Raw genomic sequence first — 14,035 nt, 5'->3', positions numbered from 1 at the left:
TTCCATCAAAGCATCAGCCAGAACCCTGCAGACCATCTCTTCCACTCAAAGCAAACGACTCACTCCTGCAGGGAGAGGTCCATCCACTAACCCCATCATCCCACTGATACACCTTCGCTCTGACCCCTCCAACTCTCCTCACCTCACCATTTCCCGACCTCCCACCATTACCTGGCGTGCACTCAGCAAGCCCAACATGCTCACACTGCCCCCCCACTCAATTTCCCCTGAGTCTAACCACTATCACTCTTCACCGGATATGCCCACCCCCCACACACATTCACCGACCCCTGAGTCAAACCACTGTCACTCTTCACTGAATATTCCCACCAACCTCACACACTCACCCACCCCTAAAATCCACCCACCCACCATGTAAAGACCTCTCCCCTCCACCCCTTCCCTTCTCTCAACATGGCACAACTTGCTCTGTCCAGAACTAATGGCTCATCCTTTTTCCCCTTGAACCCCCTACTCTCTCCCACAAACCCCCTATGCCAAAATGCACTAAACTCAAGAATAATGACTGGCCCCCACACTTGGTCTCTCTATGCTTCTCCTCACCTACATCAGTCCTCCATCATTTCCACCCATAGCCCGGCTGTCACAAACTCCCTTCTCTCAATTCTGAGATTGTCCCTCTTTGCCCATAATCTCTCGCCTACCACCTCTATGCTTCCACTTCCCTCCAGACCTGCTGCCAATCCATCCATCGGTCAGTACCCACCGACCACACTGACACCACTCATGACCCACTCACCTCCATCCTTTCATCTAACTCTTTCACATGCAAAGGGTCCACTGCATGCTCCCTCTTCCCGCTCCTACCCAACCCCACGCCCTCTCCCCCCGCAAACATCATCTCTGACTACTCTGACCTTCCGACTTCTTCATCTGCCCAGCTTTTGACTGCTCCGGACACCCACCAACCTGCCACCCAAGCCCATCTTGTCCCTAAAACCACCAGCACCACTGGAACCACCTTCCGCCACCAAGTTACCTGCCTCTTATTCAATGCCAGTCCATGGCCAGAAACCGCCACAGCATCTTTGTCCTACTATCCACCAACAAACCCGATCTAATCTTCATCACTGAGACATGGTTCAAGGATGACTTTAAACCAATCACACACAAGGCTTTCCCTCCCAACAACACTCTCCTCCCCGAAAACAGAGCCACCAGAGGTGTCGGAGTAGCCATCCTCTACAAACCCCACATATCAATCTTTCTCATCGAAACCCAGCCATTCACAGCTAACTGTGAATCCCTTCTGGTCTGACTCAACCTATTGCCCACTTTCTCACACAGTGTACTACTCATCTACAGGCCACTGGGATACAACAGACATTTTGCCAGCAATCTCTGAGACTAACTAGCTACCATCCTGGTCAACCACCCTTCACTCACACCTCTGGGGACTTCAATATCTGGTTTGATATAACAAGCAACGCCATTACCCAACTAACGGCAGACAGCATAGAGGCACTCAACTTCTCTGGGCATCCCACATGTCCCACCCACAATGGAGGCTACACCCTTGATTCAATTGGCAGCTCCTCTGACCTCATCACAATGTCCAGTCCCATACCCCTCATCTGGACAGACCACTATGCCCTACCTTTCTTTATCCACACACCGACACCACCACACAGAGTCCACCCGGTTTCATCACATGACCACAAATGCTGGAACATGGTCAAGATACTACCAGACCTGGCTGACGCCTTGGCATGCTCTTGGCTCAACAACTCTCTCTTCCCTCTCTCCCCTTCATGTCCCGCCCGCTCCTGCAAAGGACCAATCCCCAAATGGTTCATGCCACACCTGAGGTTTGTCAAAACCGATAACCACTCCCTCGAGCGCAAACGGCATGTAAAAAAAGAGGAAATCCCTGTTCATCCGCCATCACCGTATCTACAAATCCGAGATCCGAAAAGCCAAAAAAACCTACGATAACAAAATAAATCTAAACTGCTGCAGCAGTAGTAAAGAGCTCTACAGGATCATATCAGAATTTGTGAAACCCACTTCCACACCCATGCAAGCGCTATGCAACTCCCTCTCCCATCACTTCTACAGAACAGCGCTGGACAGGACGCCCACCATTAATGCCAAACTCTCCAACCCCACCAAACATGTGCCACCCAATATCCAACCCGCAGCACTGACTTTCAACTCCTTCAAGCAAATCTCACACAAAGAATTCCTCAAATTACTGTCCAGCAGCAGACCCTCTGGGTCCCCCTTGACCCTTGCCCTGCACCCCTCCTCAAAGAAATCTTCTCATCCACCTGCACAGGAGAACAGGCTAGATACATACTCAATAACGCCATTACCACCTGGTGAAACTCATTGACCTCTCGGCCCACTCTCAGCTCAGCCATTTCGGCGAATCGAACAACCTACTAGACCCCACTCAGTCTGGCTTCAGGCCCCACCATGGAACAGAAACCACACTGATCTCAATCTGGGATGACCTCAAACTCACGGTAGACTCAGAAGGATGGGCCACACTGGTTCTCCTTGATCTCTCAGCTGCCTTTGACACCATCAACCTCTCACTCCTCCTCGACCGTCTCCACTCCCATGGAATCCAAGGCATGGCATTGATATTAATTAATTACCCTGTTCCTTGTGAACAGGAGACAAATCACTATCCTGCCCCCTTTACCTCCACAGCACACCCAGAGAACACCAGAGTACGCCAAGGCGCTTGACTCTCATTGCTCCATTTCAACCTCTACCTGTCCCAGCTGCCGGGGATAATCCACTCGCACAACCTCACCTGCTACAATTATGCTGATGACACACAAAGTATCCTGAAAATCCACATGACAAGCACTGATCGTCCCCCTGACCTAGCCGCTTGCCTCAGTGATATAGACCAATGGATGACCAGAAATCACCTCCTTCTCAACTGTGGGAAAACAGAGATCATGGTATGTGGCAAGACTGCTATACTTCCTCAACCACACCCATGGCCTTCCTCCCTCGGCACTACACCAACCACCTCAAACAGTCAAAAACTTTGGCTGCACATTGGACTCAGGCCTAACCCTGTCCAACCAGATCAATAATGTATACAAATCCTGTCACTAGCACCTCAGGCTGCTCAGGCGCATCTGCCCTTATCTTTCATTACCCAACAGATTGACTTCTATTATGTCAATTGTCATATCCAGACTAGACTATGGGAACTCCTTGTACCTTGCCAACTTAACAAACTCCAAATAGTCCAAAACGCATCTGCTAAACTCCTCCTTGCTCTTGGACGAAGAGACTATACCTCACCTGCTGTCCGCACCTTCAATTGGCTACCCATTGGTCAAAGGGCCACTTTCAAAATTCTGTGCATCACCCACAAGCAGTGCACAAAGCCGGTCCAACATACCTTCAAGATAAGACTCTGTGCTACCACCCAACACGCACCCTAAGATCTAGCATGGCCCTCCTTCTAATGATCCCAGCCTCAAATTCAGCCAGACTTGGAGGGGCAGCCTACTAAACCTTGGCCAGAACTCTATGCAATTCACTACCTCCCCGCATTCAACACATCCAGGACTACATGGCCTTTCGTAAAGTGGTAAAAACATGGCTCTTCCCAAATCCATGAAAAGGTCCACCCACAGCCATTAACCCATCCCACAATGACCAGAGTCCTATAAGATTCAGCACTGAGCTGAAACTCAATCTGAGAGCCACCGAAGACAGATGACCATTTAAGTAGTTAACTTCCTCCGGAAAGACATGGAACAGTCTGGGCAAGGAAGTCAGCCTATGGACCAAGGACTTCCAGCTCATGCAGCTGTAAGCCCCACGCACCTAGCTCAACCGCCAAAACATAGCTGGTACTATATGATCAATACATGCGACCCCTGCCTACCTGGGAAAAAAAATAACAAAACAGTGCACCAGTGACATAGAGTAACCATGCTTGGCTAAACTCTCTGGAGATGTAAGAGGGGTGGGAGGCACTCACTTTTAATTATATTCAGGAATAGTGCTTAACCTGCATTAAATAGATTAAAGAATAAGTCTGGTAATTTCAGGTGTAATACAGTTAAAGCCTCAAATTGCACAAAACATGATCCTAAAAGGCACTCTTTGGAGGACATATAGACCCATACACTTTAGTGGTCTTGGTTCTGGGGACACCCAAACTGGAGGAGTCCCAAAACTGACAAGTACGATAGGTATATATTAACAGTTTAAACAAATCAAATCACAGAACAATTTTCAAAGATCAAGAATTATTCAAGAAAAATCACACTCAATATTAGTATTCAAGTAATTCAATACTTCAAAAGTAAATGCATATCCTCAGATTCTGTGAAAAAGAATCATTTTATAAGTTCAGGGTAAACCAGTGACAGTACATATCAAACACTTCAGCAAATACATTGTCAGTGTTCATTGCACCAATTTCTTCAAAGTAAATCAAAATACAAACAGCATATATCAAATTTCAAGTAAATACTTGTGTTCACAACATTCACACAAGTTAGTGCAGTGGCATCTAGCCACTGAGTCCTAAATATGTACACAGCGCTCCTCTTAGATTGTAGAATTGCCAATGCGTTTCGGAATCTTAAAGTTCCATCTTCACGGCTGGGGGGCTCTTTGTTCCTACGTGGTGAGGTATATTCTGCTTGTAGACACCTAAGGGATTACAAGTAGAGCAACTCAGTGTAGGCTAATTGTTAGGGAGATTTCTCACCCAAGTGCTAAATTCCCTCTACCTTAGAGCCCTCCAGCTCTTTTGCTATATTTTGGGGCTATGAACATTTAATTTTCAGTGTGTTTTACTTTTGTGTTCTTTGGTTATGGAGTTTTAATACAACTCCATGGGCATCCATCATCTTTTTCTGTGTGTCACACAACACCTTCAGTGCAGTGGCACAGGAATGTCTTTCAGACTTCCCAAGGTTTAAATACCTTCTCTCGGACTGACTACTCTCTCCCAGAGCATGTAAAGTTAAATTGACTCTACTAGTCTCTTTAAATTTACTGACCCAGCACACACTATCTTCCTATAGGGTACTGGGGGGGTTGCCTAACTTCCCCTGAGTCAAATAACTCATGTAACAGTCAAATGTTACCCTTTCCTACTTTAAAAGGCTGTTGGCAGTGGTTTAGATCAAACTATCATGATTTTTTCCGACCGAGAATAACGGTAGATAAAAATCGGGTCAGCCATGTTTTTCAATATGGCACCCAAGACCTATCTGTAAAAACAGACTCTGGTCGACTTTTTTCACCATTTCTTTTAGGAAAGGTCCTTCTTGTGTTTTTCTCTGTGCGCCAAACCAGGTTTGGTCCCTTTGTTCATTGGCCTTTGGCGGGCTTCAGTGCTGAAGCCCTCCTCTGGGACCAGGATGTCTGGCGTGGACAGGATGTGAGGGAGGTGCCCGAAACTCCCTGTGCTTAGTCTCCTAGGAGACCTGAATGCACTCTGGCGTGATTGGCCGGCTCGCTGTCCAGAAACGACAGCCACCTTGCTGTGTGAGTGACAGCCAGGCTTAAATGAATGGGGGAATACTGTTTAAAAGCAGGTCTCTGGGACTTGGAAAGCAGAGTCAACCACTGGAACGAAAGAACAGATGACGAGCTGAAGGAAGAGGACTGCTGCAACTCCTGGACGACCGGTGAAGCCCTGCTGTAGGTCTGAATTGCCTGAAACTCCATCGACAGAGAAGACCTTCAAGGTTAACTTCTTCCCGAAAGTTTGGTGAGAACAACCAACTTGAAGCCACCTGAACACCGTCCCCATCTGGTCGAGTTTTCATCAGAGTGCTGTTGAAAACCGGATAGCCAGAGGGAAGGAAACCAGCTCGTGGACTTTAAGACACTCACACCTTAAACCAACGTCTTGCTAAGCTTTTGGCCTCACCCCTGGGCAGTACAGGAACCTCCCGACATCCTCTTTCTTGTCTCCACGACTGAAGCTCAGGAACAGCGAGATCTGCTCGAACTGCCAGGAACAACTGCCTCAGCTACTGCTCTTCTTCAATACAAAGGCACTGTGCAAACGCGGTCCAAAAATCTTTTCGGCCATTGCGAAAGTTTGTGGAAACTTTCTCAACTTCGAAGGCTTGTCCTTCCCTAAACATTTGTCAAACTTTTCGCCTAGCCAAATTCTTCTAACTCTGTGGCAAAGACTTAACCATTATCTACCATATCTGTGATATCCTATACAAAGACTCTGAAGCACTGACTTTGGCCCAGGCCTATTGAGAAGAATTGCTGGTTGTAGTTAACTGAAACCCTTTGCCCTGCCTATGCAAGTATCTGTGCTGTCTTTTCTTATTACCTTGTCTTGTTACCCCTTTTAAAAGTATCTGAAGTGCCATTTTGCTCCCACTTCAGGGGAGCTGAACTTGTTCATTTACTTACCGGTTGTGTATTTGTGGTTTATTAGTGTGTGATATTGAGCTGCTCTTACTAGTGTAATGTTTTCAAACTGACTGTGTACATAAATGTATATTCTTTTACCAAGAAACCTTGAGCAAGTGTTTGTTTGAATCACTGTAATTGTTGGTAATTTGTGTAACTTGTTCTACTGCTCACTTTACTCTTGAGATAAGTCTGGCTACTCAGCCATCGCTACCACTGTTGTGTGTAGTACGAGCTTGTACCAAAGGTGAAATTGTACTTATACTTGTAGTCTTAATGGTGTGTAGTGTTCCCAAAGGGTACTGCACATGATTCTGCCTAACACTAATCTTGCGAGTAGTCAATAAAATTGTACAGAAGTATCATTTAGTGGTACTGACCTCTAAACTCCAACTGAAGTCAGTGGGGTAGGGTCCTACCTGTCAGGGAAAACATCTTTGAGGAAGATGTTTTAACATCGCTAAAAGAACACCACAATAGCCTGGTAGAACGCAGCTATACCCCTTCGAGAAAATCAGCCTAGCAGCTCACATAATCTCTACCACATGCCGCACGGCAGCCATAATGCTAACTTGGAGACCACCCTCTTTGCTGCGCACATTGCACTGATCTCTCATATCCTCTGCACAACACTTAGCAGTAGAACCCACGCAAACCACTCTGGCTACACACATACCAAGTGCACCCAAAAAATTGCCTCCAAATCTGACTAGAGAGCGTATGGAAAAGGCTGGATCGACTGAGACAACACTACTTACCCAACGGACCTGGCTACCTCTCTGGAATCCAATACCACAAACCACTAGGGCAGACACGCCCAGCACACTGAGCTCCGAAAACACTGCAAGTAAAGGGGCCACCCACTGACATCTGCAGATACGCATTCCTACCAATATGCTCACTCTCCACTTGGCATCAACAAACAATAAAACACAGCTATACCCTTCGATCAATTCGAGCCTAGCTGCACACATAACGCCATTTGCTTAAAGAACACCTCAACAGCCTGGTTGAATGCAGCTATACCCCACGAAAAAATCAGACTAGCAGCTCACATAAACTCTAACACATGCCGCACATCAGCCAGAATGCTAACATGGAGACCAGCCTCCTTGCTGTGAACATTGTACTGATCTCTCATGTCCTCCGCACAACACTTAGCAGTAGAACCCGCGCAAACCACTCTGGCTACACACATACCAAGTGCACCCAAGTACTATATGCTTCACTACTCTCTCTACTGATACGGACCACAGTCCCTGAGGGTGTTCAACCCACAGCGCTTTGAGATCATTCCAATGGTACATAATGTGCTATACAAATGCACTATAACATAACATAACACTAACTGGATTGATCTTAATTTCTGAAAAAGTAATCATGTGTTGGAGTTACAGATATCAAAAATGATTCTATTAACTTTACTTTACATGAAAAAACCTTTTTTAGTGAGGCTCCTAGCACATCCTGTACGTACTTGCCAGATTAGTTAATTGTTGTACAATAATTGTACATATTCAAATTGTTCCACTGATAGTTATCTTCTATACAAAAGTAATCTAGTAGAGGAAAGGTTGGGTGCAGATGTAAAGGCTTATTCTCTAATGTACAGAATATTGTTTTTATCAAGGCCTAGCAAGAACTATAAACTATATATTTAGCAAATTCCAACAAATTCTGTTTTCAATATAGCCAAAATATCTATGGAAATCAACGCAGTAGTGTGTATCAAAGACGGATGTTCCTAATGGTGTTCACTTTGTTTGCAGGTAGTAGTTTTGTGAGGAAATAGTTCTTTGTAAGCAGGAGAATATTATATTCAGTGACTACATATCATTATTCTCCTGTCTTCTCTTTCTCTGATGTGGCTTTCTGACACGGTTATTTGCTGGTTTTCATTATATCTTTTTGAGTTAACCTATTCGGTCTCTCAAACTGGGAAACTATCTTCCTACTATTCTTTTCACTGTGGTGTTCTAAAATGTCTGTCCTCAGTGTTTTGCATTTGCCATTTACATGTCTCCTTTTAATAGAATTATTTCTTCTTTTAATTTGCCAAATCACTTCTACAGTACAGTCTCACAAATAATGTTTCTTTCTCTGCCTTCACTGATTCTCTTTACACTTCTGTTTGTGTCCCTTAGCTATCCAGAAGTGTAAGCTTTCTCATTCCCTACATTTTAAACATTCTAAGATGGAAACTTCATGTTTCTCTGACCCTTCGGTTTCTTTTTGGTATCCCCTTCCATCAATCTTATTTTGCCTCCTCTTCCTCTTTCCTCATCTACTCATAATATTGGTGTCATGTGTGACCCCTCTGTTTCTTTTTCTCTTCGCATCTTGAATATCTCATGGTCGGCTCAATCCTTACTTTCCAGGCCCAACAAAACATCCAAAGAGAATGGTACATCTGGAATTCACGCGCTGGCTCTACTCCTCTTCAGATTGTATTGGAGCAGCGGAGGTCATTATTTGATTAACAAGCCTGCATGCCATTATTTTCTTTGCTTCCTTAGAATCTAAACTAAAACAATCCCAAAGGGAAACTTAAGCTTTCACATAACTTAAAGATCGGTGTGGTCACAGTTTTGCTTGCACCAATCATTTTCTATAGACTAGTCTGCTAATGCAGGGGGACACAGATGTCTTAGCTTTTTGGATAATCCAAGATGTTCTTTTGGATGAACCCTTTCAGTTGAATGCAAAACATGGTACACCTATATACTTATACACATGTAGCATTAGTAATATCATTATGTGTGTTAAATGTGTAGAGAAGTAAACGGTTCTACACTTAATGTCAGAATAAGCTTTTTCTTGTCCAATCTTTTGTCACTTTTAACTGAATTTTCTAGTGATAAATGTTATCCATTAAATTAATTTCTCAGTTAAATCTAAGTGTAAAGCTGTGGGACATGCTCAGGAACTGCCTGGTGGCACTGGTGTACCTTATGTCGAGGCTGCATGGTAACACTCAAACCTGTGTGGGGAGTGTTGTTGGTGGGCGCTGTACGAGCTCCTTTGAAGTTGAATTGGGGGTGTGTCAGGGATGTGTGCTGGCACCCCTCCTATTCTTGTGCTTATACATAAACAGTCTTTACAAGCACCTGTTAGGGTCTTTGCCTGATTTCCCAAAGTTGGGTGGTCAGCCCTACCAGTTTTGGTGTATGCAGATAATTCCATTCTGATGCCCTGAACTCCAAGGGCACTGCAAACTCTCATTACGGAATATGCCACCTTCATGGAGGGCATGGACTTGGTAAACGCAGCCAAGTCAGCAGTAATGCCCTGCTGGAAGGGGAGACGAAGAATCAGTTTCATGGCTATGTAATGTAGGACCATTGTTATCCCCAGGGTGGACCGCTTTGATTATTTGGGCATTAGATTTTCTGCCAACCTGGGCGCCATGGCACATTTCAATAAACAGGGCCTGCATTTTAAGCAGGCGCTGGGTGGGGTCTCCAGGCAATGTCCTTGTTCAAAGCAACACCGATAACCCCCTTGCTCCAGTTGTAGAAGAGAAAATCAGCTTCGGTTGCCAAATTTTGGATGGAGCTGTGGGGTAATTCCAATGTTAATTTAACTCAAGAAAAACCTGTTGGGGCTGCCAACTTCTGCTCCCAATTTTGGAGCTCTGATGGAATTGGGTTGTACTCCAATCAGTGATATGATCTCCCTGCATCCAGTATTACACTGGGTTAGGCTATGGGGTAATGACAGGGTGACCCTCACACATGACCTGATTACCTTCCTGATAGTCAAGGACCCGCATGGTAAGATCTCGTGGTTGGCTTACATCAGGAAAAAGCTGAGGGTGATAAATTGCACACATTTGTATCCACCCATTAGTGTGCTCACCAGAGGTGACATTAATCAATGGATTGCTTGTTTTGATGAGTTTGTGCACCTGGATAGAGAAAGCAGAGAAATTATGAAGCCAAAAAATCGAGGCCTGATGACTATCATGTCTCCGGGTGTTCAGTGTTATCTACTATGGGCAGAATTCCCGAAGGATCGTGTCCTTGTGTCTAGGGTGACATTTAACTGCATCCCCCTAAAGGCTGTGGTGGCAACATGGGCCGGAGGGATACAGATAGATCCTGTACAATTTGTAAAGCTTCTTATGAGGACCTGGCACATCTAATTCTATTTTGTCCTGCATATGCCAACCTGAGAAAACTATTCATACGACCACTATTAAGGGAATTGGGTGTTGTGCAATATGGGCATGCTCTAACCTATCTGCTATGGGCAAGCTTACCTCAAGTGAGCTGATAGTTACTTTTGTACTTAAAAATAGCCCCTTGCCACAGGAAACGACTGCCTGATATATCGCCCTGACAATGAGTTCCATTTAATATATCGATTAATGAACTGAATCCATAATCATTCTTGTTCGTTGTTCCTATTGTGGTTTTAAGATGGTATGTTTTTATGGTGTCATAATGGTATGTATTTTCTAACGGTTTTATGGATTATTTTTGACATGCAAATCTGAATAAACTTGATGATGATAAAAAAAGTTAAATCCTGTGGCTAAATGTTATTGTTGTATAGAATATAGTTCTGGCCCCCTGTTATGAATCAAAGTCAAACTATTGATTAGGGAAATAGAGCAGGACCAGATTGTAGTTAGCTATTGTAACTGAATGCATGGGGCCTCATTGCGAGTCCGGCGGCAATCTGCCGTTTTTTCCAGCTCGGTTTCCACCGGACTGGTATTACTATTCCGCCTCCGTGACTCCCGGAATTACTAGGGCATTACGACCCTGGTGTCCCGGGAATTCCGGAGGCGGAATTCGGTAAATCCCCATTCCTATTGAGTCCCATAGGACTCAATGGGAATGGGGAAGTGGAAACACCAGCACCATCTTGTGATGGTGCTGGTGTTTCCACGTCCACCTGCAGGCGGGCGGTGTTAAACCCGCCAGATCAGACCTGGTGGGAATGCCACCTCCCGCCTGCAGGGCTCGAGATCAGGCGGTCCGGAAATAACAGTGGCGGAGGGTTTACCGCCACTGTTATTTCCGGACCGCCCGACTCATAATGAGGCCCATTGTCTTTTGTTGCCATATCAAATACTAGTTGTAGGGAACATTTCTTACATTTGTTGGTGAGCAGGACAAGATTAGATTCAGCGTTTGTAACTTAGTATGTTTTCTTAAAGTTGTCATACCAAATACCAGTTGAATAGAATATGTCTTAAATGTTTTTTTATAGGCAAGAGGATCTTATTTTCAGTGGCTGTAAATAAGGGTGTTGTTTAATGGGTGATATTCCACATACCAGTTGCACAGAAAACATCTTAGCTTTCTTATGAGGCAGGAGGGTATTACATTCTGCGGCTGCAGATCAGTGCACCAGCAGAGAACATGTATTATATTTCTGTGTAGGCATGGGGAGGATGTATCATTTGGCTGCAATCTCTGTGTCAGGCTTCAATGGCATGGCAAAGTGCTAGTTATTTGTAGTTTCAGAGAAATGTATTACGTCTGTTTGTAGGCAGGCGGAGTTTTTGTTTAGTGACATTAACTCTGCGATGTATTTTTAATTGCTATACCAAAACTAGTTGCAGAGAAAAAGTATTATATGTTTTTTTCCAGGATGAGATTGTAAGTAGTGGCTGCATATCAGTGCACCAGCATTCATTGGCCAGACAAAATACTAGTTATTAATTGCTGAGGGAACAATATTGTACTTCTAGGTAGGCAAGAGGAGTTATGTTCAGTGGCTTTACCCGAGTCTGGAACAAGCCATCTTCTTGTGGCTCTGGAAAAGTGACTGTTTTGAAAAACAATTCAAAACAGTTACTTCTTCAGTGCACGTAAATTTGTCAGAGGAAGAGGGTGGCATGAAGAGAAGATCCAACCCATTGTATCTAGGGAGGAAAGTTGAGCAGAGTTACAGATTGTCACCATAGAAAAATCAGGAGGATTGAGTGGCGAGATACAGGTTGTGTAGAATGTTCCTATTTCTCTCCACCTGTAACCTGTGTTGAGGGGAAATGATCACTGACGACTTTGGTGGATTGTTGAACATTTGATTAGTAGAAAGCAGTAACAACATGAACCCAACAGCCACTAAAGACACCAAATTCTGAGCCTCCTCTTCCCTCTGAGTCCTGTGCCTTTATACCCAACAGGACCCATGCTTTCTAATGGAAGGTGGGGTCCCAACTGGTCAAGGTTGGGTACTAAATTCATCCTGTTAGCAAAGACGAAAGCCTTATTATATCAGCCTTTGATGCCAGCTGCACTCTTTCATGTAAGTTTTATCAGTGGGGTCACACTGTCGTAACTTAGTCAAGGTGCCCACATGCGTTAAATATTCCCACATGCTTTGAGGCAAGCGAGAGTGTAAGCAATATGATGACTTCCTCTACCCTGTGTCGCTTTTCTTATGAAAGCGAGAGCCTAGATCATGCTTGCATATGCCAAAAGGTAAACATGTCAAAAGCGAGAGATGAGAAAGTGAGCACTGCAACAAGCTAACCAACTGTCTTCCATTGCAAAGACATGCATAGTACATCCTACAGTGTCCTCCTTGCATAAGCAAGAAACACTGTTTAAAAGTGGTAGGTTATGCGATGGTACTACTACCCCCCTCTTTGGATACACCACATGAACCCACGAGTGGACGCTTCCTGCTGGAGGGGATGCGCCCAACCTGGCTCCTACTTCCATATGTGGTGGGCCTGCCCAAAGATCCGGCAATTCTGGGAACAGTGCCTGTTAACTATCGAACAGATTACCAGGATTTCACTCCCATTGGAACCCGAAACCGTCCTACTGGGGGTCCCGACCCCAGGGGTCTACCCCCGCTCCAGCAATAGAGCAAAACTATTAACTCAATGCCTCCTCGCAGGCAAAATGGTGCTGGCCCGCTTCTGGAAATCCCCGGATGGCCCCTGTATGGCTCACTGGTGGGGAAAACTTTGGGACATCCTGATCGCGGAAAAGGTATTGGATTGTGACCAGTGATTCCCCGCATTTAAACCAATCAATACCCGATGGGCCCTGAAGGACCAAGAGACCACCTGAATGGGATGGGCAGCAGACAGATCCGCGGAACAATGGTCTGGGGGGGGATGGAAACCAGAGGGCGGAAGGGGGGGAGTATGAGCTAAAGGAAACTGTTAAAAAACGAGTAAAATCGCTGTGCAATGCTATGTGTAAATTGTCCTACCTTGGTTTAAGATAAACATTTTAAAAAAAAATAAGTGGTAGGTTACAGGTTCTCACTTTTGTCTTCACTGTTGGATGTCGTGGGGATGGGTCAGTGGTTACTGAAAGCTAGCCTGGGTGACAGACTAGTCAGGTCATGCTTCCTTTCCATTTGGTTGTGCAGTGCTGAACCCCCTTTCATTTGTGTTTTACACAAGTTGCATAGGACAGTGTCTTCCAGACTCCTCAATTTCTCCCTATCCGGAAACCTAAAGTACTCCTAAAGCCATGATGAGGCGGGTACTGTTGCAGCCTGTCATTTACCCATGTGCAGTGATGTCGATTCACCAAAATGCCAGGGGTAGCAAAAGTGATATCACACACCTGATGACATTACCTTTGACCTGGATGGCATCAGTTCCTCTTTAACCCTGCTGACATCACCAGAAGTGGCGTGCAGGCATAAAACAAAGTATATA

Source organism: Ambystoma mexicanum, chromosome 5q (assembly GCF_040938575.1).
Source record: "Ambystoma mexicanum isolate Mex_15411 chromosome 5q, UKY_AmexF1_1, whole genome shotgun sequence".
NCBI lineage: Eukaryota > Metazoa > Chordata > Amphibia > Caudata > Ambystomatidae > Ambystoma > Ambystoma mexicanum.
Note: the sequence above shows the minus strand (reverse complement) of the source record.